This window comes from Pristiophorus japonicus, chromosome 4 (genome assembly GCF_044704955.1).
Source record: "Pristiophorus japonicus isolate sPriJap1 chromosome 4, sPriJap1.hap1, whole genome shotgun sequence".
NCBI classification, from domain to species: Eukaryota; Metazoa; Chordata; class Chondrichthyes; family Pristiophoridae; genus Pristiophorus; species Pristiophorus japonicus.
The window spans coordinates 95,295,516-95,321,262 of record NC_091980.1 but is presented as its reverse complement, the minus strand read 5'-3'; positions in this window follow the sequence as shown (position 1 = coordinate 95,321,262).

The window sequence follows — 25,747 nt, the reverse complement described above, 5'->3', positions numbered from 1 at the left end:
TTTCTTCCTTAATGATAGTTTCAAGCATTTTCCCCACTACAGATGTTAAACTAACCGGCCTATAGTTACCTGCCTTTTGTCTGCCCCCTTTTTTAAACAGAGGCGTTACATTAGCTTCTTTCCAATCCGCTGGTACCTCCCCAGAGTCCAGAGAATTTTGGTAGATTATAACGAATGCATCTGCTATAACTTCCGCCATCTCTTTTAATACCCTGGGATGCATTTCATCACGACCAGGGGACTTGTCTATCTTGAGTCCCATTAGCCTGTCCAGCACTACCCTGCTAGTCATAGTGATTGTCTCAAGGTCCTCCCTTCCCACATTCCTGTGACCAGCAATTTTTGGCATGGTTTTGGCATTGTAAAATCATGGGTGATTTTAATTTTCATTTTAATGGGACCAATCAAATTGGCCAAGGTAGCCTTGAGGATGAGTTCATAGAATGTATGCAGGATGGTTTCGTGGAAGAATAAGTTGAGGAACCAACCAGGGAGCAGGCTATTTTAGATCTGGTAATACGTAATGAGACGGGATCTCAAAGTAAAGGATCCTCTTGGGAAGAGTGATCATAGCATGGTAGAATTTCAAATTCAGTTTGAAGGTGAGAATGTTAGGTCTTAAACTAGTTTCCTGAACTTAAATAAAGGCAATTACAAAGGTATGAAGGCAGAGTTAGAAACATAGAAAATAGGTGCAGGAGTAGGTCATTCAGCCTTTCGAGCCTGCATTACCATTCAATATGATCATGGCTGATCATGCAACTTCAGTACCCCATTTCTGCTTTCTCTCTAAGGGCCACATCTAACTCCCTTTTGCATATATCTAATGAACTGGCCTCAACAACTTTCTGTGGCAGAGAATTCCACAGTTCACAATTCTCTGAGTGAAGAAGTTTCTCCTCATCTTGGTCCTAAATGGCCAAACCCTTATCCTTCAACTGTGACTCCTGGTTCTGGACTTCTCCAACATCGGGAACATTCTTCCTGCATCTAACCTGTCCAATCCCATCAAAATTTTATATGTTTCTATGAGATCACCTCTCATTCTTCTAAATTCCAGTAAATATAAGCCTAGTCGATCCAGTCTTTCTTCATATGTCAGTCCTGCCATCCCGGGAATCAGTCTAGTGAACCTTCGCTGCACTCCCTCAAAAACAAGAATGTCCTTCCTCAGATTAGGAGACCAAAACTGTACACAATACTCAAGGTGTGGCCTCACCAAGGCCCTGTACAAATGCAGTAAGACCTTCCTGCTCCTATACTCAAATCCCCACGCTATGAAGGCCAACATGCCATTTTACTTCTTCAAAGACTGCTGTACCTGCATGCCAACTTTCAATGACTGATGTACCATGACACCCAGGTCTCATTGCACCTCCCCTTTTCCTAATCCGTCACCATTCAGATAATATTCTGCCTTCATGTTTTTGCCCCCAATGTGGATAACCTCACATTTATCTACATTATACTGCATCTGCCATGCATTTGCCCACTCACCTAACCTGCCCAAGTCACCCTGCAGCCTCTTAGCATCGTCCTCACAGCTCACACTGCCACCCAACTTAGTGTCATCTGTAAACTTGGAGATATTACATTCAATTCCTTCGTCTAAATTATTAATATATATTGTAAATAGCTGGGATCCCAGAACTGAACCTTGCGGTAGCCCACTAGTCACTGCCTGCCATTCTGCCGTTTATTCCTACTCTTTGCTTCCTGTCTGCCAACCAGTTCTCTATCATGTCAATACATTACCCCCAGTACCATGTGCTTTAATTTTGCACACTAATCTCTTGTGTGGGATCTTGTCAAAAGCCTTTTGAAAGTCCAAATACACCACATCCACTGGTTCTCCCTTGTCCACTCCACTAGTTATATCCTCAAAAAATTCTAAAAGATTTGTCATGCATGATTTCCCTTTCATAAATCCATGCTGACTTGGACTGATCCTGTCACTGCTTTCCAAATGCGCTGCTATTTCATCTTTAATAATTGATGCCAACATTTTTCCCACTACTGATGTCAGGCTAACCGGTCTATAATTCCCTGTTTTATCTCTCCATCCTTTTTTAAAAAGTGGGGTTACATTAGCTACCCTCCAATCCATAGGAACTGATCCAGAATCTATAGAATGTTGGAAAATGATCACCAATGCATTCACTACTTATGGGGCCACTTCCTTAAGTGCTCTGGGTTGCAGACTATCAGGCCCTGGGGATTTATTGGCCTTCAATCCCATCAATTTCCCTAACACAATTTCCTGACTAATAAGGATTTCCTTCAGTTCCTCCTTCTCATTAGACCCTCGGTTCCCTAGTACATCCGGAAGGTTAATTGTGTCTTCCTTAGTGAAGACAGAACCAAAGTATTTGTTCAATTGGTCTGCCATTTCTTTGTTCCCCATTATAAATTCACCGATTCTGACTGCAAGGGACCTACATTTGTCTACACTAATCTTTTTCTCTTCACATATTTACAGAAGCTTTTGCAGTCAGTTTTTATGTTCCCTACAAGCTTACTCTCATACTCTATTTTCCCCTTCCTAATTAAAACCTTTGTCCTCCTCTGCTGAATTCTAAATTTTGCCCAGTCCTCAGGTTTGCTGCTTTTTCGAGCCAATTTATGTTCCTCTTCCTTGGATTTAACACTATCCCTAATTTCCCTTGTTAGCCATGGTTGAGCCACCTTCCCCATTTTATTTTTACGCCAGACAGGGATGTACAATTGTTGAAGTTCATCCATGTGATCTTTAAATGTCTGCCATTGCCTATCCACCGTCAACCCTTTAAGTATAATTCACCAGTCTATTCTAGCCAATTCAGTTCTCATACCATCAAAGTTATTTTTCTTTAAGTTCAGAACCCTAGTCTTTGAATTAATTGTGTCACTCGCCATCTTAATGAAGAATTCTACCATATTATGTTCACTCTTCCCCAAAGGACTTCGCACCACAAGATTGCTAATTAATCCTCTCTCATTACACAACACCCAGTCTAGGATGGCCAGCTCTCTAGTTGGTTCCTCGACATATTTGTCTCGAAAACCATCCCTTATACACTCCAGGAAATCCTCCTCACTGTATTGCTACCAGTTTGGTTAGCCCAATCTACATGTAGATTAAAGTCACCCATGATAATTGCTGTACCTTTATTGCACGCATCCCTAATTTCCTCTTTGATGCCATCTCCAACCTCATTACCACTGTTTGGTGGTCTGTACACAACTCCCACTAGCATTTTCTGCCCTTTGGTGTTCCGCAGCTCTAACCATACTGATTCCACATCATCCAAGCTAATGTCCTTCCTTACTATTGCGCTAATTTCCTCTTTAACCAGCAATGCTACCCCACCTCCTTTTCCTTTCAGTCTATCCTTCCTGAATGTTGAATACCCCTGGATGTTGCGTTCCCAGCCTTGGTCACCCTGGAGCCCTGTCTCCATAATCCCAATTACATCATATCCGTTAACAGCTATCTACGCAGTTTATTCATCCACCTTATTATGAATGCTTCTCACATTGAGACACAGAGCCTTCAGGCTTCTTTTTTTAAGACTCTTTGTCCTTGTAGAATTATGTTGTAATGTGGCCCATTTTGATTTTTGCCTTTAATTTCTCTGCCCTCCACTTTTCCTGATCTCCTTTCTACGTTTTACTTCTGCCCCATTTTACTTCCCTCTGTCTCCCTGCATAGATTCCCACTCCCCTGCCATATTAGTTTAAACCCTCCCCAACAGCACTAGCAAACACTCCCCCTAGAACATTGGTTCCGGTCCTGCCCAGGTGCAGACATTCCGGTTTGTACTTGGATAGGTTAGGTGAGTGGGCAAATGCATGGCAGATGAAGTATAATGTGGATAAATGTGAGGTTATCCACTTTGGTGGTAAAAACAGAGAGATAGACTATTATCTGAATGGTGACAGATTAGGAAAAGGGAAGGTGCAACGAGACCTGGGTGTCATGGTACATCAGTCATTGAAGGTTGGCATGCAGGTACAGCAGGCGGTTAAGAAAGCAAATGGCATGTTGGCCTTCATAGTGAGGAGATTTGAGTACAGGGGCAGGGAGGTGTTGCTACAGTTGTACAGGGCCTTGGTGAGGCCACACCTGGAGTATTGTGTACAATTTTGGTCTCCTAACTTGAGGAAGGACATTCTTGCTATTGAGGGAGTGCAGCGAAGATTCACCAGACTGATTCCCGGGATGGTGGGACTGACCTATCAAGAAAGACTGGATCAACTGGGCTTGTATTCACTGGAGTTCAGAAGAATGAGAGGGGATCTCATAGAAACGTTTAAAATTCTGACGGGTTTAGACAGGTTAGATGCAGGAAGAATGTTCCCAATGTTGGGGAAGTCCAGAACCAGGGGTCACAGTCTGAGGATAAGGGGTAAGCCATTTAGGACCGAGATGAGGAGAAACTTCTTCACCCAGAGAGTGGTGAACCTGTGAAATTCTTTACCACAGAAAGTAGTTGAGGCCAATTCACTAAATATATTCAAAAGGGAGTTAGATGACGTCCTTACTACTCGGGGGATCAAGAGGTATGGCGAGAAAGTAGGAATGGGGTACTGAAGTTTCATGTTCAGCCATGAACTCATTGAATGGCGGTGCAGGCTAGAAGGGCTGAATGGTCTACTCCTGCACCTATTTTCTATGTTTCTATGTTTCTATGTACTGGTCCCAGCTCCCCCAGAACCGGTTCCAATGTCCCAGGAATTTGAATCCCTCCCTCTTGCACCATTCCTCAAGCCACGTATTCATCTTAACTATCCTGCTTTTTCTACTCTGACTAGCACGTGGCACTGGTAGCAATGCTGAGATTACTACCTTTGAGGTCCTACCTTTTAATGTAACTCCTAGCTCCCTAAATTCAGCTTGTAGGACCTTATCCCATTTTCTACCTATATCGTTGGTACCTATATGCACCACGACAACTGGCTGTTCACCCTCCCTCTCCAGAATGCCTTACAGCTCTGAGACATCCTTGACCCTTGCACCAGGGATGCAACATACCATCCTGGAGTCTCGATTACTGCCGCAGAAATGCCTATCTATTCCCCTTACAATAAAATCCCCTACCACTATAGTTGTCCCACTGTTTTTCCTGCCCTCCTGTGCAGCAGAGCCACCCATGGTGCCATGGACCTGGCTGCTGCTGCCTTCCCCTGATGAGCCACCTCCATCAACAGTATCCAAAATGGTACATTTGTTTTGGAAGGAGATGGCCGCAGGGGACCCCTGCACTACCTTCCTTCCACTGCTCTTCCTGCTGGTCACGCATTCCCTATCTGCCTGTGTAACCTTTACCAGCGGTGTGACCAACTCACTAAACGTGCTATTCGCGACATCCTCAGCATCGCGGATGCACCACGGTGAATCCATGCGCAGTTCCAGTGCCGCAATACGGTCTGTCAGAAGCTGGAACTGGACACACTTCCTGCACACATAGTAGTCAAGGACACTGGAAGTGTCCCTGATTTCCCACATAGCACAGGAGGAGCATGACATGGGTCTGGGCTCTCCTGCCATGACTTAACCCTTAAATTAACTTAATTTGGCAATAATGCCAAAGGTTTCTTACTGATAAGAAAAAGTAAAAAGATAAAGAAAAAGAAAAAAGGAAAACTACTCACCAATCAACCACTTACCCGCTTGGCTGTGATGTCACACTTTGATTTCTTTTGACTTCTTTGTTTTTCCTTTGGCCTCGATCTCCCAGCATGTGTTGTTCCTCCAACTCCCTGCGCCCTTTTATCAGGGCCTCGATCTCGATTAAAGTGGACTGGGAAAATAAATTAAAGGGTAAGATGGTGGATAACCAGTAGCAAACAATTAAGGAGATATTTCATAACTCTCAGCAAAGATATATTGCAGTGAGAAAGAAAGACTCTAAGAGAAGGATGAACCATCCGTGGCTAACTAAGGAAGTACTGAAAATGGAAAACAAAGGTATACAATGTTGCGAAGAATAGTGGAAGGCCAGAGGATTGGGAAATTGTTAGAAACCAGCAAAGGACAACTAAAAAAATGATAAAGAGAGAAAAGATAGTTTATGAGAGTAAACTCGCAAGAAATATAAAAACAGTAAGAGTTTCGAAAGATATATAAAAAGGAAGAGAGTAGCTAAAGTAAACATTCGTCCCTTCGAGGATGAGACTGGGGATTTAATAATGGGAAGCAGGGAAATGGCAGAGACTTTCAACAAATATTTTGAATTGGTCTTCATAGTAGAAGACACTAAACGCATCCCAAAAATTGGTAATCAAGGAGCTATTTTGGGGGGGGGGGACTTAAAACAATCGCTATCACTAGAGAAAAAGTAATAGGCAAACTAATGGGACTAAAAGTGGGCAAGTCCCCTGGACCTGATGGCCTACATCCTAGGGTCTTAAAAGAAGTGACTGCAGAGATAGTGGATGCATTAGTTGTAATCTACCAAAATTCCCTAGATTCTGGAGAGGTCCCACTGGATTGGAAAACCGCAAATGTAATGCCCCTATTTAAGAAAGAAGGAGACAGAAAACAGGATACTATAGACCAGTTAACCCAACATCTGTCATTGGGAAAATGCTGGAGTCCATTATTAAGGAAGTAGTAGCAAAACGTTTCGAAAATCATAATGCAGTCAAGCAGAGTCCGCATGATTTTATTAAAGGGAAAACTTTTTTGACAAATTTGCTGGAGTTCTTTGAGGATGTAATGGTGGATAAAGGAGAACCAGTAGATGTTGTGTATTTGGATTTCCAGAAGGTATTCGATAAGTGCAACATAAAAGGTTACTGCACAAGGTAAGAGCTCACGGTGTTGAGGGTAATATATTAGCATGGGTATAGGATTGGCTAACTAAAAGAAAACTGAGAGTAGGAATAAATGGGTCATTTTCAGGTTGGCAAACTGTAACTAGTGGAGTGCCACAAGGATCAGTGCTGGGGCCTCAAGTATTTACAATCTATATTAATGACTTGGATGAAAGGACAGAATGTAAGGTCGCCAAATTTGCTGATGTTATGAAGATAGGTGGGAAAACAAGTTGTGAGGGAATCTGCAAAGGGATACAGCTAGGCTAAGTGAGTGGGCAAAAATTTGGCAGATGGAGTATAATGTGGGAAAATGTGAGCTTATCCACTTTGGCAGGAAAAATAAAAATGCAAATGATTATTTAAATGGGGAGAGATTACAAAATGCTGTGGTACAGAGGGATCTGGGGGTCCTTGTACATGAAACTCAAAAAGTTAGCATGCAGGTACAGCAAGTAATTAAGAAAGCAAATGGAATGTTGGTCTTTATTGCAAGGGGATGGAGTATAAAAGTAGGGAAGTCCTGCTACAACTGTACAGGACATTGGTGAGACCACACCTGCAGTACTGCGTACAGTATTGGTGTCCTTATTTAAGGAAGGATATACTTGCATTGGAGGCAGTTCAGAGAAGGTTCATGAGGTTGATTCTGAGATGAAGGGGTTGTCATATAAAGAAAGGTTGAGCAGGTTGGGCCTATACACATTGGAGTTTAGAAGACTGAGAGGTGACCTTATTAAAATGTATAAGATTCTGGGGACTTGACTGGGTAGATGCAGAGAGGATGTTTCCTCTTGTGGGGGAATCTAGAACTAGGAGGCATAGTTTCAGAATAAGGCATCTCCCATTTAAAATGGAAATTAGGAAGAATTTCTTCTCTCAGAGGGTTGCGAATCTTTGGAATTCTCTACCCCAGAGAGCTGTGGAGACTGGATCATTTAATATATTTAAGGTGGAGATAGACAGGTTTTTTAAGATAAGTGAGGCAAGGGTTATGGGGAGAGGGCAAGGTAGTGGAGATGAGGCCAAGATCAGATCAGCCATGATCTTATTGAATGGCAGAGCAGGCTCGAGAGGCCAGATGGCCTACTTCTGCTCCTATTTCTTATGTTCTTATGATCATCTGTTTCAAAAATGACTGAATATTCAAATTTGAGAGCGTGGAGCAGCAATCTTTCCTCGGCAAATTTTTCCTGTCATTTCAACAGCTTGCACACTGAAATCTTACAAAAAATTTTATGATTGCATTGAGCAAGGCTTTACAAATCCTTCTGAGTTGGTCAAAATCTACAAACCTTTGGGCACGTAGAGAACTTTCAATCCATTATTAGATTGGAATATCAGAAGATTTGCTAACATTTATGGTAGTTCTCTAGGTTTATGTCAGGAACACAAAAGCTCTTGCAGCTGCACCTCAATATCCTGTGTCAATCAAACATTCTGTATTGAATGCCTGCTATAAAATTTTCACCTGCTTCTGATTTCAGGACTCCCCTCCAGCATTGCATTGTAGTGTGCATATAGAAATTAAAATGCCGTGTTCAACAGATGTAGAATAGTGCTGCTGGAGCAAACATTTGGGCAATGAGCAATGGATATTTATCATAATTATTCTATATCTTCATTAATAAGCAACTTCAAAACTGTATACCAAAATTCAATAATGTAATACCATGAAACAAATGTTCATGAAACAAAGTTAAAAGTGTATCAATAGCAATTGTGTGCAGCTTCATCTGTAAAGATATGAAATAATGAACACCTTGCTTTCCAAAGATAACATGGAGCTAAATCATTAATCAGATGGCAGTCTTGAGCAACAGGTGAAGAAAAATCAATTTATGCAACACAATTCATTCATAGCCATTTAATAGCAGGATTGGGATTTATTTTCAGCCTACATTAATAATTAAGCTGATTAAAGGAATAAGAACTTATGAAATATATCTGAATGAGAGGAATGCATAGTTTATGATTGTAATGGGAAATGTATAGGAAGTGGATTATACATAGGTAGAATATAAAATGATTTATGAGGTGCAAAAGTGGATTAAACACAGTGGGGCTGAAACTCCACAGGGTTCTGCTGACCATAATTCCAATGGAAGATCAGCAAAAACCCCAGAGATTTGGCAGAAATTACTGTTTATGTCATTAGCCCGAGAGTTCGGCTGTTTTCCACTGGAGTTACAGAGGAAACTGTTAGAATCCCTGCAGAATTTCAGGGCCAATATGTACATTTATGCAGAAGATATGGTGCTAAAGACCAACAAGGGTGCTGTGCCCCATGCATGCACTGGCTGAAGAACTGGCACCACAATGTTGCAGCTTCATTTCTACACCACACTTCCTTCAGCATGGCTCCGCTCTGGAAGCACAGGATCCATGAATTTACCATTATATGTAATCTTCATTCATATCTTAACTTCCAAAAATTAAAAAGGGGGTATACCAGAATAAACGTGGCACTAGAACCTCTGTTTTCACCTCTCTTCTCATCTCTAGGTATTGCCTGTTAGTGCTGTGGAATTACTGTTATGGGACTCAAAATTGGCCAGGAGTTGCTCTCTTTTTTTTGGAGCAACTTGATTTTTCTGGAGTATCTTAAAAATCCCCATTCAATTTGCGCCAGTGTAAGTGAGTAAGTTACGATTTTTTTAGATTAGTTTAGTTTTTCTCAAAAGGGGGCGTTACCAAACACCTACGCCAGTTTTGGCCATTTAGGCCACTTTGGCCAGCTATAGTTACTCCAAATCTACTTAGGCTAGCATATGTGGCCACTTGTGAAAACCATTGTGGAGAGTTAAAAAATCAGCGCAGGTATGTACATTGGAGGCCAGCAGAACTTAATGACTTGACTAAAGAATGTGAATAGGATCAAACAGCTATACAAAGTTAATTTACTACACAACATGGAAGCTTAAACTACAAAATTAAAGAAGTAAAAGATAGTTGAATTAAATTGCCCTAATCTCACAACTAATTTAAACAACTATTTGTTTGCAATGATTATACTGGGGCAAAATTGAGCCCATATTATCTAAATAAAGTCTACTTCAATAAATAAGCTATTCTCTCAGTGTTCCTCCGTTACTTATGTTCTTCTTTCACAATAGCACCAGGTAAATAGACTTGACAAATGGTCACCACTATTCACAAGAGACAAAACATATTTACATAATTTAAAAAAAAAATCCAAATAAAAAATAAAAGTAAGTCCTACCCTACCTTCCTCCTTAGCTCGGGAAGGCAGTGGGCCGGCCAATCGGAAGGCCACTCAGCCTGGGATAGGGGCGGGACACACCTGCAGCCAGTATGATGATGATGATGTTCCATGCTGCAGCACACACACTGAGAGGTAGGGGGCAAGGAGCTACTGCGCATGCGCGCACACTCCAATGCTCATGTGCAGACGTCCTGGCACTGTTTTCAGCGCGGGATGATGGCTCTGCCCCCGACCCAACTGGCCAAGCTGCGCGAAGACCCGGGAGAGGCCAAACAGCGGCCAAACTGGGGAGCAATTTTTTGAAGCACTTATCAATGCAGAAAAGCGACGCGTCTTTGGTGAGTGGATTGAAAAAAGGGGTGGGCTAATTTTGAGCCCATGATGTCCAAATGGCACTCACCAAATATACTGCAATTTGGATGTTGAGCAAAGTCTACCAGTATCAATGCTGTATGCTAGATTGCTGCTGGAATGAGCCTAATAATCAATTTAGGTACTATTGTAACAGAGCAACTGTCTGGGTTAAGTGTAGGGCAGCATAGCTTTACACTAATGGCATCATTAAGAAGACAGCTACAATTATTTTTGACAAGATAATGATCACATAACAAGAAGTTTTATGCTGAAAGTGGTTAGTTTGCATCATTATGTGAAGTGTCAGATTTCTAAATAGAGAAAAAAAAACATGGATTTGAAAGGAGATATATTTCTAAAGCTTTAAATGACCCTTGAGTAATACCATTGGAAAATGTTATATACTTGTGCAAGAAAGTAAATTTACAATGAATATTTGTCCAGTATTCAGTAAAACTTTTAGAAACTTAAAAAGCATGCTTCAACATTTAATATAAAATTGGAACGTTACTTATTACCTATAATTGTATTCTAAACTAGAACACTGGAAACAACATACCCTGTATTGAAACTAAATTTTCTTGTCAAGCATGAGAGGCATTAAAAAAGGTTATATGCATTCAGCTACAAAATTATTTGAAAAGAATAATTTAAAAAAAGGGTAAAAAAAAGATGAAAAGATAAAATTTGACTGCTGTTTCAGGGAGTGTTTACAGAAGTGTGGATTTAAAGTTACGGCAGTAAGCTATCGAATAACAGAAAATGCCAGTTGCTAAAATAGCAGCAATAGATGACAAGTTAACAAAAGCCCTGAGTTGTTACTTGTCACTCCAATTACAGGCAGTAATTAGATAAAATATTGCAATTAAAAGACATCTTAACTTCCTTTCATTCTATTCTGTTCATGGCAATCAATCAAAAAATATTTGTATAAAACTGGATGGAATTTACCATTTAAGTTTAGGATTTTATAGTTGATGCTGTTTGGCTCAGGAATCATGCTGCATAAACTAGCTCACTTGCAGAAAGTCACAGCCAATGGTTAACTGAAGTATAATGAAAAAACGCAAAGACTTCCTCCTATTAACTGTTAATCCTCAGAAAATGAAGCAATCCATGCCTGCATGCAGCAAGACCCGGACAGCATTGAGGTTTGGGCTGATCAAGTAACATTCGCTCCATACAATGGCCAGGCAATGATCATCTCCAACAAGAGAGAGTCTAGCCACCTCCCTTTGACATTCAAAAGGATTACCATTGCCATCAACATCCTGGGGGTCACCATTGACCAGAAACGTAACTGAACAATCCAGTTAAATATTGTGGCAACAAGAGCAAGTCAGGAGCTGGGTATTCTGTGATGAGTGGCTCATCTTTTGACTCCCCAATGCCTTTCCACCATCTACAAGGCACAAATCAGGAGTGTGATGGAATCTGGAATAAAAACAGAAAAAGTTAGAAATCTCAGCGGGTCAGGCAGCGTCTGTGGAGAGAAAGCAGAGTTAATGTTTCGGATCGATGACCCTTTGTCAGAACTGGAGAGTGTTCGGAAAGAACAGATTCTTAATAAGCACTGAAAGGGGGAGAGGAAGAAAGAACAGAAAGGAAGGTCTGTGATAGGGTGGAAGACAGGAGAGATTAGAGACACAAAAGGGATGATGAGCCAAATTGAAATGGTAATGGATACACAAGGTTAAAAATCAAATAAGCCTGGTACAAATACTATAGAACTGCAGTGGATATTAATTTAAGGTATTTTTGGGTACATTTCTTATTGCTGTCAGGGACTTATGATCAGTAACTATGGTAAACTTATGACCAAACAAATATTTGTGAAACTCCTTGACCCCAAAAGTCAATGCCAAAGCTTTACTTTCAATCTGTGCATAATTCCGCACACTGGCACTGAGAGTGCGTGAAGCAAAAGCGATTGGTCTCTCCTCCCCACGATTTAGTACATGAGAGATCATTGCCCCAAATCTGTATGGAAAGGCATCATGCGCTAGCTTGATCTCCTTAGATACGTCATAGTTAACTAAAATGATACTCTCTACTAACTGGCTTTTACACTCTTTGAATGCTGTGTGGCATTCTTTTGACCATTTCCAAGGGACCTGTTTTTTCAAGTGCTCATTCAGTGAATGTAACACTGTAGCCAAATTTGGGAGGAACTTTCTTTAATAGTTCAAAAGACCCCAAAATTAATAAAGTTCAGAGACATTCTTGGGAGTGGGTAAATTTGTTATTGCATCCAGCTTTCCTTTATTTAAAATGGTGGAGAACCAAGGGTCTAATGAAGCTTCTAACATAACACATCCGCACATCTGATCAGTGGGCATTGAAATAATCACAAGTAAGCGACTGAATAAGACAGAAATGAGGCCTGTGACCCCATTACATCATTGCACAATAACACCAATGACAGGTCTAATTGGTGAATGGTATCTAGTGACCATAAGATGTCCCAATGATGCAGGGGGTGGTGTTACTATGATGTTAGAGTGTCCTGCAAGGAATCACCAGCGCCAGGTCAGGGCCATAACAGGCGAGCAGCTTCAGGGAGCAGCGCGAGCTTGTGCAAGAGGGTGACAGCAGTGAAGAGGGCGACTGGATTGGACGTCACCAAGGTCCAGGTCAGTGATTGGAATGTGGGCAGGTACAGCAGGCTTGGCGAGGTCGGGGTGAAGGAGCGGCGAGTGACTGTGGAGCGACGCGATCGGGGCCCAGGAGAGGCGTGAGTTCGGGGCCCAGGAGGGGCGAGGGCCCTGGGGCAGCACGGGCCAGCCCACACTGTGATATGTGTGCGCACTAGGTCCGTGCAGCAGAGCTGGTCTCAAGTCATCTTGGTTAATCCTTGCCACTGGACCAAGACCTAGCTCTGTCAAGCCCGTGTGGTGGCTGGTGTGCAACGGCCACCACACGTTAAAAAAATTCATGCACAAGCATCGTCCACCCTTCAATATGTAGTTCGGGACCTGGAATATCAGGTCCTTCATTGAAACACCTGTGAACTCATCCCTTTTTGGTGTGGAAGCAAGTCATCCTCAATACGAGGGACTGCCGAAGAAGAAGAAGTTGGATGTAAACCATCTTTGCCTATTCTTTGCCTTAAGTACTCCATTGAGTTTTGAAACATTTCACACTTGTGAGCAGTCACTCGTACTCCATGCTTCTCTAGCTGTTTGAGCACTTCATTCAACATCTTATCATGGATTTAACTGTTTGGTGCTGAAATAAGTATGTCATCTAAATAACACATAATCCCTTGCAAAATGTGGTTTATCACCGTCTGGAATATATCGGGGGTAGAAGACACTCCAAATGGTTGCCTATTGAACTGATATAGACCTAGGCGAGTATTTATAGTCAAGCATGATTTGGACTCTTCATCTAACTCAAATTGTAGTTAGGCATTGGTTAGATCTAACTTTGAAAAGAAAAGGCCACCTGTCAGCGTTGTGAACAAATCTTCAACATTTGACAAAGTATTGGGTAGATTACATTCTTGAACCTGATTTACGGTTACTTTATAATCACCACACAACCTTACCTCAATAGGTGTAGCCCAATTACTCAGAACTATCTTAGAGATAATGGGCTGGAAATTTCCCAATTGGAGGCGGTTACCTTCCGAGGCTGGGACTTCCTGCGCCCAACCGGGAGGTCCCGTCCCGACATGGAATTGGGCCATGCACCCCTTAAAGGAAGCGGGCGCTGTCTCTGGCAATCTGCTTTCTTGGAGGAGTGCACTTGGGGTGGCAGAGTGGAACTAAGTCCAGCGTTGAATGGAAGAGGCCAGCGCTGATGTGCTACAATGTCCCTCCCCTCCAATTAAAGGGGAGGGCCGCTGCGCACTCTGCAGACCCTTTGTGGCTGCCACTGGCCTGTCATGGTGGGAACAAGCACATTTTGCAGGGTTTTATACGCCTGCTTCAGTCAAGAAAATAGCCCATTTCCTTTCTAAAATCGGCCAGTTATGGTTTACATCTTTGACGATACTATTCGTAGTGAAAAACATTTCTAACAACTCCACATATGCTCCATAAGTCTCTCGGTCATGATGGAACTCAGCCAAGAGCCCTATTATGTCCATAGGCACAGCCATCTGGATTCTGGCAACGTCAACAGTTCAGCCACCTGTGCTCGAAATTTAGGTGAAATTTTTAAGCTTTTCTGCAAAACGCAGAACCTCTAACAGTCTCTCCATCAGTTGGCAGGATTATCCTCCAACAAAAATTTCAGCTAGGGAATTCGAAAATCGCATCCTCATCGCCAATCAGTGACATTTTGAGACACAGTAAACACATTTACTTGCCAAACTGGAAGCAATACGGTGGAGGAGGATTTCCTGGAGTGCATAAGGGATGGTTTTCTATGTTGAGGAACCAACTAGGGGGGGAGGCCATCTTAGACTGGGTGTTGTGTAATGAGAGAGGATTAATTAGCAATCTCATTGTGCGAGGCCCCTTGGGGAAGAGTGACCATAATATGGTGGAATTCTGCATTAGGATGGAGAATGAAACAGTAAATTCAGAGACCATGGTCCAGAACTTAAAGAAGGGTAACTTTGAAGGTATGAGGCGTGAATTGGCTAGGATAGATTGGCGAATGATACTTAGGGGGTTACTGTGGATGGGCAATGGCAGACATTTAGAGACCGCATGGATGAATTACAACAATTGTACATTCCTGTCTGGCGTAAAAATAAAAAAGGGAAGGTGGCTCAACCGTGGCTATCGAGGGAAATCAGGGATAGTATTCAAGCCAAGGAAGTGGCATACAAATTGGCCAGAAATAGCAGCGAACCTGGGGACTGGGAGAAATTTAGAACTCAGCAGAGGAGGACAAAGGGTTTGATTAGGGCAGGGAAAATGGAGTACGAGAAGAAGCTTGCAGGGAACATTAAGGTGGATTGCAAAAGTTTCTATAGGTATGTAAAGAGAAAAAGGTTAGTAAAGACAAACGTAGGTCCCCTGCAGTCAGAATCAGGGGAAGTCATAACGGGGAACAAAGAAATGGCAGACCAATTGAACAAGTACTTTGGTTCGGTATTCACTAAGGAGGATACAAACAACCTTCCGGATATAAAAGGGGTCAGAGGGTCTAGTAAGGAGGGGGAACTGAGGGAAATCTTTATTAGTCGGGAAATTGTGTTGGGGAAATTGATGGGATTGAAGGCCGATAAATCCCCAGGGCCTGATGGACTGCATCCCAGAGTACTTAAGGAGGTGGCCTTGGAAATAGCGGATGCATTGACAGTCATTTTCCAACATTCCATTGACTCTGGATCAGTTCCTATGGAGTGGAGGGTAGCCAATGTAACCCCACTTTTTAAAAAAGGAGGGAGAGAGAAAACAGGGAATTATAGACCGGTCAGCCTGACCTCAGTAGTGGGTAAAATGATGGAATTAATTATTAAGGATGTCATAGCAGTGCATCTGGAAAATGGTGACATGATAGGTCCAAGTCAGCATGGATTTGTGAAAGGGAAATCATGCTTGACAAATCTTCTGGAATTTTTTGAGGATGTTTCCAGTAAAGTGGACGAAGGAGAACCAGTTGATGTGGTATATTTGGACTTTCAGAAGGCTTTCGACAAGGTCCCACACAAGAGATTAATGTGCAAAGTTAAAGCACATGGGATTGGGGGTAGTGTGCTGACGTGGATTGAGAACTGGTTGTCAGACAGGAAGCAAAGAGTAGGAGTAAACGGGTACTTTTCAGAATGGCAGGCAGTGACTAGTGGGGTGCCGCAAGGTTCTGTACTGGGGCCCCAGCTGTTTACATTGTACATTAATGATTTAGACGAGGGGATTAAATGCAGTATCTCCAAATTTGCGGATGACACTAAGTTGGGTGGCAGTGTGAGCTGCGAGGAGGATGCTATTAGGCTGCAGAGTGACTTGGATAGGTTAGGTGAGTGGGCAAATGCATGGCAGATGAAGTATAATGTGGATAAATGTGAGGTTATCCACTTTGGTGGTAAAAACAGAGAGACAGACTATTATCTGAATGGTGACAGATTAGGAAAAGGGAAGGTGCAACGAGACCTGGGTGTCATGGTACATCAGTCATTGAAGGTTAGCATGCAGGTACAGCAGGCGGTTAAGAAAGCAAATGGCATGTTGGCCTTCATAGCGAGGAGATTTGAATACAGGGGCAGGGAGGTGTTGCTACAGTTGTATAGGGCCTTGGTGAGGCCACACCTGGAGTATTGTGTACAGTTTTTGTCTCCTAACTTCAGGAAGGACATTCTTGCTATTGAGGGAGTGCAGCGAAGATTCACCAGACTGATTCCCGGGATGGCGGGATTGACCTATCAAGAAAGACTGGATCAACTGGGCTTGTATTCACTGGAGTTCAGAAGAATGAGAGGGGACCTCATAGAAACGTTTAAAATTCTGACGGGTTTAGACAGGTTAGATGCAGGAAGAATGTTCCCAATGTTGGGGAAGTCCAGAACCAGGGGTCACAGTCTGAGGATAAGGGGTAAGCTATTTAGGACCGAGATGAGGAGAAACTTCTTCACCCAGAGAGTGGTGAACCTGTGGAATTCTCTACCACAGAAAGTAGTTGAGGCCAATTCACTAAATATATTCAAAAGGGAGTTCGATGAAGTCCTTACTACTCGGGGGATCAAGGGTTATGGCGAGAAAGCAGGAAGGGGGTACTGAAATTTCATGTTCAGCCATGAACTCATTGAATGGCGGTGCAGGCTAGAAGGGCTGAATGGCCTGCTCCTGCACCTATTTTCTATGTTTCTATGTAACATGGCTTTCAGGTCGAACTGTGCATAACACATGGCGTTATTGTTATTACATCAGTTGTACACTAGGTGGCTCGACAACAACCACCACCTGCAAGTTCTTCGCCAAATCAAACACCATTCTGACTTGAAAATATATCGGCATTCCTTTCTTGTCACTGTGTCAAAATCCTGGAACTCCCTCCCTATCTGCACTGTGGAAGTATCTTCACCACACGGACTGCAGTAATTCAAGAAAACAACTCCTTCTCACCTTCTCAGGGGCAATTCGAAATGGGCAATAAATGCTGGTTTTGCCAATGACCCCCACATCCCATGATTGAATAAAACTTGGAAGATCTCAAGAATGTGACATAAAACTCAATGTACCAACCACTACTTTATTCAACTAACTCAAGAACATTATGGTTCATGCCATTATAAACTTCAACATCAATTATTACAGTGAAAGTAAGTCAGACTTTATACAGTGATCAGAGAACCTGAACACATAATGGCCCAGAATTTGCTGAATTTATTTTCTTAAGTCTTGTAGTCAGCAACAAGGAGAAGAGTTACATTAATAGGTAGATAACAGGAGGAACTTGCTGTAAAAATAACAGCAACTTGTGGCGATTTGCAATTCACGGGGTATTTCTTGAACTTGCTGGCCGATTTGCACATGAATAACAAACGGTGTGTGTCGTCAACCCACTGTTATTTTCACAGCAATATCCGGCCCATTATCCATCCATTAATGTAACTTTTATCCTTGTAAACTTCAATGTTGCTAACTACAAGATTAAAGAAAATAAATTCCTTTGCCTTTCATTGAGTTACATAGATAATTCCTAAAAAACTCAGCTTTAACTTTTCCTAATATTTTTCAAAACATTTGTCCTTGGGTTGAAGGTAACTTTCTATTGCTCACTTAGTGTGGGACTGGAGTCATATGTTGGCCAGATTGAGTAGGGGTGGCAGGTCTCTTTCCTGAAGGACATTAGTTTTTCACAACAATCGGCTGCTTCCATGGTCATTTTTCTCATGCCAGCCCACAAATTACCAAATTCATTGAACTAAAAAAAATCACTTCATAGTTATTTTACGATTTCATTATTCTTCATAATACAATTCTGTAATGTTTGTGCAAAGAGCAAATCAGAAGATTTTTATATTTTAAAGGCGTTATATAAATGCACATTTTGCATGTATAATTTGAATAGCTTCTAAATATTGAGTATTATTGGTGAAAGGCTAAAAGAGGTCCAAAATGTTAGCTGCAACAAACCAATTAAACTTTGGGAAAACAGACATATCATAGTTAAAAAAGAGATAGACAGACAAAGAGAGAGAGACACACACAAACAGAGAGGGAGAAGGAAAGCGAGGAAGAAAGAGAGAGGAAGAGCAAAACAGAGAGGGAGAAAGAAGCAGAACCAGTGAGGGAGAAAGAAACAGAGACAGAGACAGACAGAGGCAGACAGAGACAGAGAAAAAAGGATGAATATTTAATGAGGAATCTGTCACCTGTTGAATGCAGGTCCTGGCAGCTCTTTGGCTGATGTTACAGAGCTCTCCAGTGTCTGACTGGAAGGAAGCAGGGTGGCATTGTCACCTTTATTCAAATGTTAAGGCTTTGCAGGAGGTGGACCTTGGCTTTAGAACGTCATGCAGCATTTCATAGAGGTGGCTATTTGCTTCCTTAGTGAAACACAGTGTGCACACATAGATCTCCCCCAGCAGTGCCTCAAATGACTTTTTGCTTATTGTACACTCTCCTGGGGTAGTACCTGTAGTAAGTTTGCTGCAAGCCTCCGGTTATGGTGCCTCAAGCCTCTGCTCCACATCCAGGTCATCCATAGTAATCAAGAACAGGAGACTGTCTAGTAGATAGCCCACTGCATTCCTTTCACCTGCTTAACACGTAGCGAGAGTAGGAGTGGTCCTGAAAGTAATTGCCTTCGGATACAAACAGGACTCTGGATGGCAAAACTGTCAAGGAAAGACTGCCAAAACTGAGAGAATGAGAAAAAAGAAATCTGAGCACAATTTCCAGACAGCAGGGATATTAATGGTCCACTTGTTAGCCTCCCAGTCTGTGGGCCATAAGTTACATCAATACCAGGTCATTTTATATAGGGTTACATTGGATATTCAGCACAGAAACAGGCCATTCGGCTCAACCAGTCCATGCTCCACTCAAGCCTCCTCCCATCGCTCCTCATCTAACTCTACCAGCATAACACTCTATTTCCTTCTCCCTCATATTCTTATTTAGCCTCCCCTTGAATGTATCTATACTATTTGCTTCAACCACACCCTGTGGTAGAGAGTTCCACATTCTCACCACTTTCTGGGCAAAGAAGTTTCTTTTAAATTCCCTGTTGGATTTTGCTATAAGAATAATAGTGAAGTTATCAGCGCTCACTGTTATTAAGGAGTAAATCGGACAGTAACTTCCAGGGTCCGCACATACGCGGAAATCAGGAAGTTGCCCTGCTTCTCCACAAGCTTCACTACACCGGTACCTCGCCAAAGGACTCGGCATTCACATACATACAATGGTGTGAAGTTGGGGTACTTATCCACTAGCTACCCACTAAACATGGCAAGAAAAGTTAGGGCATGGCTGTTCAAGAATAAGTAAATTTTTAATGGTGTGGTAAGTCTTAATTACTGTCAAACAACCTCTCTGGCTCTGAAAATTTTCTTTTACATTAAAATTCCTGATTTTAATTGTTTCACCATTGGTAGCCATGCCTTCAGCTGCCAAGGCCTTAAGCTTTGGAATTCTCACCCTAAACCTCTCCCATATCTCTCCTCCTTTAAGATGCTCCTTAAAACCTACCTCTTTGACCAAGCTTTTGGTTATCTGTCCCAATATATCCCTATGTAACTCGGTGTCAAATTTTGTTTGATAACACATTATGAAGTGTCTTGAGGCATTTTACTACTTTAAAGGCACTATATAAATACAAGTTGTTGGAGTCTCATTCCTTCAGATTTTAATTATTGGTGGAGATTTTTAAAAATAAAAAAATAAAAAAAACATTTTTTAAACTTTTCTTTCAGTCTCTTTTATCTCTCTCTCTTAATCCCATATTTCTTACCTTCTCTTTATTTTGCTTCCTGTACATGATTTTACACTGAATTAAATATTCTAACTTGCACTTTCTGGTTTAAACTCTGCATGCCTCAGTAAGGATTCTTCAATCTGATTGGTTGGTCCCAGATCCCAGAGAGGGCGATGCATTGTTTTCACTCTAATTACCTCAAATCGAAGTGTAAAACCTCACAGAAAGTCTGTGGGCAATCTAAGTGCAATGAGCATAATCCAGGCCAATGAAACAAAGGAAAATGAGACACAAATACATTTTGTTCCATTTTCCACCTGATCCATCAGTGTGCTTAAAAATTGTTAGAAGACATCACATAATTATTTATTGTATTGTATTTGGTAAAGTTGTGTGCTCCCCATCGTAAATCATACAATTAAAGAATTGTTTTGTTTTCTTGTTGTGCACTCAAGTTTATATTTGACTTTAACCATCAGATTCCTATTCCAAATCTAAATTTACAGGATAAAGATTGAATGATAATTAAAATTATGTTGCTATATTGTGGAATAACTGTAATATAGAGCTCCCCCTAGTGGACTACTGCTTCACCTAGTGGATTAATATGGTAATGCAATTACTGATGTCTTCTTTGACGGTCCCTCGTATCGAGGATGACTTGCTTCCAAGCCAAAACGGGATGAGTTCACAGGTGTTTCAATGATGGACCTGACATTCCAGGTCCCGAACTACATTTTGAAGGGTGGAAAATGTCTGTGCGTAGATTTTTTAACGTGTGGTGGCCGTTGCACACCAGCCACCACACGGGCTTGACAGAACTAGGTCTTGTTCCAGTGGCAAGGATTAATCAAGACGACTGGAGACCAGCTGGCCCGTACTGCCCCTGAGCCCACGCCACTTCTGGGCCCCAACTACTGATGTATATAATCCAAGGTAAATTTCAAGCACACTTGACTGAACTGCCAGAATCCAGATGGCCATGCCTTTGGGAATAATAGGGCCCTTGGGTGAGTTCCATCATGACTGACAGACTTTCGGAGTGTATGTGGAGCGGCTAGAAATGTTTTTCACCGCAAAATAATATTGTCAAAGTCCCCGATGATGAAAACCATAACCGGGTGGTGTTGAGAAGAAAATGGGCTATTTTTTTGACTGAAGAAGGCCCTGAAGTGTATGAAACCCTGAAAAATGTGCTTGTAACCGTCAAGCCGAAGAACACCCCACTGACGGAGATTCTAATCAAGTTAGAACAGCACTACAGTCCTGAGCCCCGGAAAGTGCTGAAAGTTATTGTTTTGAAATACGAAATCAATTAACTGATGAGAGTATCAGTGAGTACATTGTAGCTTTAAAAAAGCTATCCATTTACTGTCGTTTTGGAAACTTTCAGGACTGAGCATTGTGTGACCACTTTGTTTGTGGGATGAAAACTGAAGCAATCAGAAAGAAGTTGTTGACAACCCCTAACTTGACTTTTGATTTAGCTTGTCAGACTGCTATGTCGATGGATATGGCCGACGAATACGCCTCCATTTCCAGTCATCAGACGACGGAGGTGAATCGCTTGCAGGTTAAAAGTAAAAGGCAGTTGGGCCCCAAGGCCTCAGCACCTGGTCCGGGAAGAATACATTGAAGTCATGCTACCACTGCCTGGGACAACACATTGTTCAAAGCTGTCCATATGTGAAGGTAGAGTGTTTCTTCTGCAAGAAAAAAGGGCATCTTGCAAAGGCATGCCGACTGAAGAGTGAACCAACTTTCAATGCTATAAGTAGAAATTGCAAGACACTACATAGCATTGAAGAGAAGCAACAGGATGAGGAAGTTATGGCGATACATGTCATCAGGAGCACAAGGGTATCTAACAATGATTCGCGATGTATCGTCATCCAAGTAGGCATTGCAGGTACTAGGATACCCACGGAAATCGATACTTGTGCATCCATGAGCATAGTACCGAAATCCATATATCTTGACAAGTTGAGTGATTTTCCACTGGAGAAGTCGAAGATAGAGCTGAGAGGCTACTCAGGAGAGCCCTGTTATAGAATGTATCACCGTACCAGTGAAATACAAGGATCAGTTTCAGAGCTTGCCTCTCTTAGTAGTGGCAAGAAACAAGCCTGCCTTGATAGGTAGAAATTGGTTGGGATCATTGAAGCTGGATTAGAATGAGATTTTTCGTGTGGAAATGAAAGTTGCGTCGAAAGATGACGTCAACAAGCAGCATCCGAAGGTGTTCTGTGAAACTGGCAGTCCATTCTAAGGCTTCAAGGTGAGTGTCAGAGTGCAGAAGGATGCTAGACCAGTTTACTGCCGTACCATATGCACTCAAGGAGAAAGTTGAGCAAGAACTCAAAAGACTAGAAACTGAGAATATTATCTCTAAGGTAGATCTAAGTAATTAGGCTACATGCATTGTTGTTGTACCTAAGTCAGATGATAATTTAAGTTATGTATGATGATTATTTTGTTATGGATTATTTCTTCATTAAGGAGGGAGAAGTGTAATATAGAACTCCCGCTCGTGGACTACTACTCCACCTAGTGGATTACTGTGGTAATGCAACTACTGATGTATATAATAAAAGGACCGTGTGACAAGGTCATATGACAAGTTCCTTGTGTGTTTGTGATGTCATAAAGAACATATCATAATAATGTTCATAAACTTGCCAGGCACAATAAAACACAGCAAGAGAGAGCAAGAGAGTGTGAGTGTGAGTTGAGTGTGAAAGTGAGAGTGAGAGCGTGACTTTTCAATGGTGACTGGGAAAATGAAAATATAAGAATACTGTGCTTAGTGTGTTTGATATTACTAGATGTCATCCTCGATACGAGGGACTGCCTGTGATGATGAGATGACTTATGAATTCGACTGCAGCATTCTGAAATTTATCTGCAATTTTTGATTAAGATCTCAATGTTTACATTGATGTTTTTACAGTTTCAAACTGGATACATCCAGAAATCCAGCCGCATCACAATTCCTGTGCCAGGTTTTTAATTGTAGCCTTTAGGGCAACATAAGAAAGAGATGACTTGCAATACTCCGCTTGCTCAGATCCAACCCCAGCCTTGTCATTAAACCAAGGGTCGTGCTGTTGTTGTTTGGCAAACCGACCTCTACCTTGCGGAGGCTGATCACCAACTCTCCGACACCTCCTCCTACCTCCCCCCGGACCATGACCCCACCACTGAACATAAAGCCATAATTTCCCAGACCCTCACTGACCTCATCTCCTCTGGAGACCTTCCCTCCACACCCACCAATCTCATAGTTCCCCAACCCCGCACAGCCTGCTCCTACCTCCTTCCCAAGATCCACAAACAGGACTTCCCTGGTAGACCCATTGTTTCAGCCTGTTCTTGCCCCACAGAACTTATTTCTTTCTATCTTGACTCTATTTTTTCTCCCCTTGTCCACTCTCTTCCCACCTACATCCGCGACTGCTCCGACGCCCTCCATTACTTTAACAGTTTTCAGTTTCCTGGCCCCAACCGTTCTCATTTCAGCATGGACATCCAATCTCTCTACACTTCCATCACCCACCAGGATGGCCTGAGGGCACTCCACTTCTTCCTCGAGCAGAGGCCCAACCAGTCCCCACCCACCACCGCCCTCCTCTGTCTGGCTGAATTTGTTCTCACATTGAACAATTTCTCCTTTAACTCCACTCACTTTCTCCAAATTAAAGGTGTTGCTATGGGAACCCGTATGGGTCCTAGCTATGCCTGCCTTTTCGTGGGATAGGTGGAACAATCTTTGTTCCAGTCCTACTTGGGTCCCCTCCCTCAACTCTTTGTCTGATACATTGGTGACTGTATCGGTGCTGTTTCCTGCTCTCGCCCTGAACTTGAAAATGTAATTCACTTTGCATCCAATTTCCACCATTCCCTCACCGTCACATGGTCCATCTTCGACTCTTCCCTTCCCTTCCTTGACTTCTCTGTCTCCATTTCTGGGGCTAGCCTTTCGACCAGTATCCACTCATCATCATCATAGGCAGTTTCTCGGAATTGAGGAAGACTTGCTTCCATTCTTAACATGAGTTGTTAGGTGGCTGAAAAGTCCAATCTGAGAATCACAGACTCTGTCACAGGTGGGACAGATAGTCATTGAGGGAAGGGGTGGGTGGGACTGGTTTGCTGCACGCTCTTTCTGTTGCCTGCGCTTAATTTCTGCATGCTCTCGGCGATGAGACTCGAGATGCTCAGCGCCCTCCCAGATGCACTTCCTCCACTTAGGGCGGTCTTTGGCTAGGGATTCCCAGGTGTCAGTGGGGATGTCACACTTTTGAGGGTGTCCTTGTAACGCTTCCACTGGCCACCTTTGGTTTGTTTTCCATGAAGGAGTTCCGAGTAGAGCATTTGCTTTGGGAGTTTCGTGTCTGGCATGCGAACTATGTGGCCTGCCCAGCGAAGCTGATCAAATGTGGACAGTGCTTCAATGCTGGGGATGTTGGCCTGGTCGAGGACGCTAATGTTGGTGCGTCTGTCCTCTCAGGGGATTTGTAGGATCTTCTGGAGACATCGTTGGTGATATTTCTCCAGCGACTTGAGGTGTCTACTTTAAATGGTCCATGTCTCTGAGCCATACAGGAGGACGGGTATTACTACAGCCCTGTAGACCATGAGCTTGGTGGCAGTTTTGAGGGCCTGGTCTTCAAACACTCTTTTCTTCAGGCAGCCAAAGGCTGCACTGGCGCACTGGAGGCGGTGTGGGATCTCGTCGTCAATGCCTGCTCTTGTTGATAGGAGGCTCCCGAGATATGGGAATAGGTCCACGTTGTCCAGGGCCGCGCCGTGGATCTTGATGACTGGGGGGCAGTGCTGTGTGGCGAGGACAGGCTGGTAGAGGACCTTTGTCTTACGGATGTTTAGCGTAAGGCCCATGCTCTCGTATGCCTTAGTAAATATGTCGACTATTTGACCAGTGGGCCCCAGTGAACCCCAGTGGGCCACTGTCATTCCCAATATCCACTATAAGCCCACGGACTCCCACAGCTACCAGGACTACACTTCCTCCCACCACGCATCCTGTAAGGACTCCATTCCATTTTCTCAGTTTCTCCATATCCGTCGCATCTACTCTGATGACGCCACCTTTCACACTAGTGCCTCTGACATGTCTTCCATTTTCCTCAACAGAAGATTCTCCTCCATCGTGGTTAACATGGCCCTCGATCGTGTCTGTTCTATTTTCCACACCTCTGCTCTCACCCCTTCCCCTCCCTCTCAGAACTACAACAGGATTCCTCTTGTCCTCACCTTTCACCCCACCGCCTCCACATTGAACGGATCATCCTCCGCCATTTCCGCCACCTCCAGCGTGATCCCACCACCAATCACATCTTCCCCTCCCCTCCCCTCTCAGCACTCCAAAGGGACCGCTCCCTCCGCGACACCCTGGTCCATTCCGCAGTCACCCCAGCACCCCCTCCCCTTCCCACGGCACCTTCCCGTGCAAGCGCAGGAGATGCAACACCTGCCCTTTGATCTCCTCCCTTCCCACTATCCAGTGCCCCAAATACTCCTTCCAGGTGA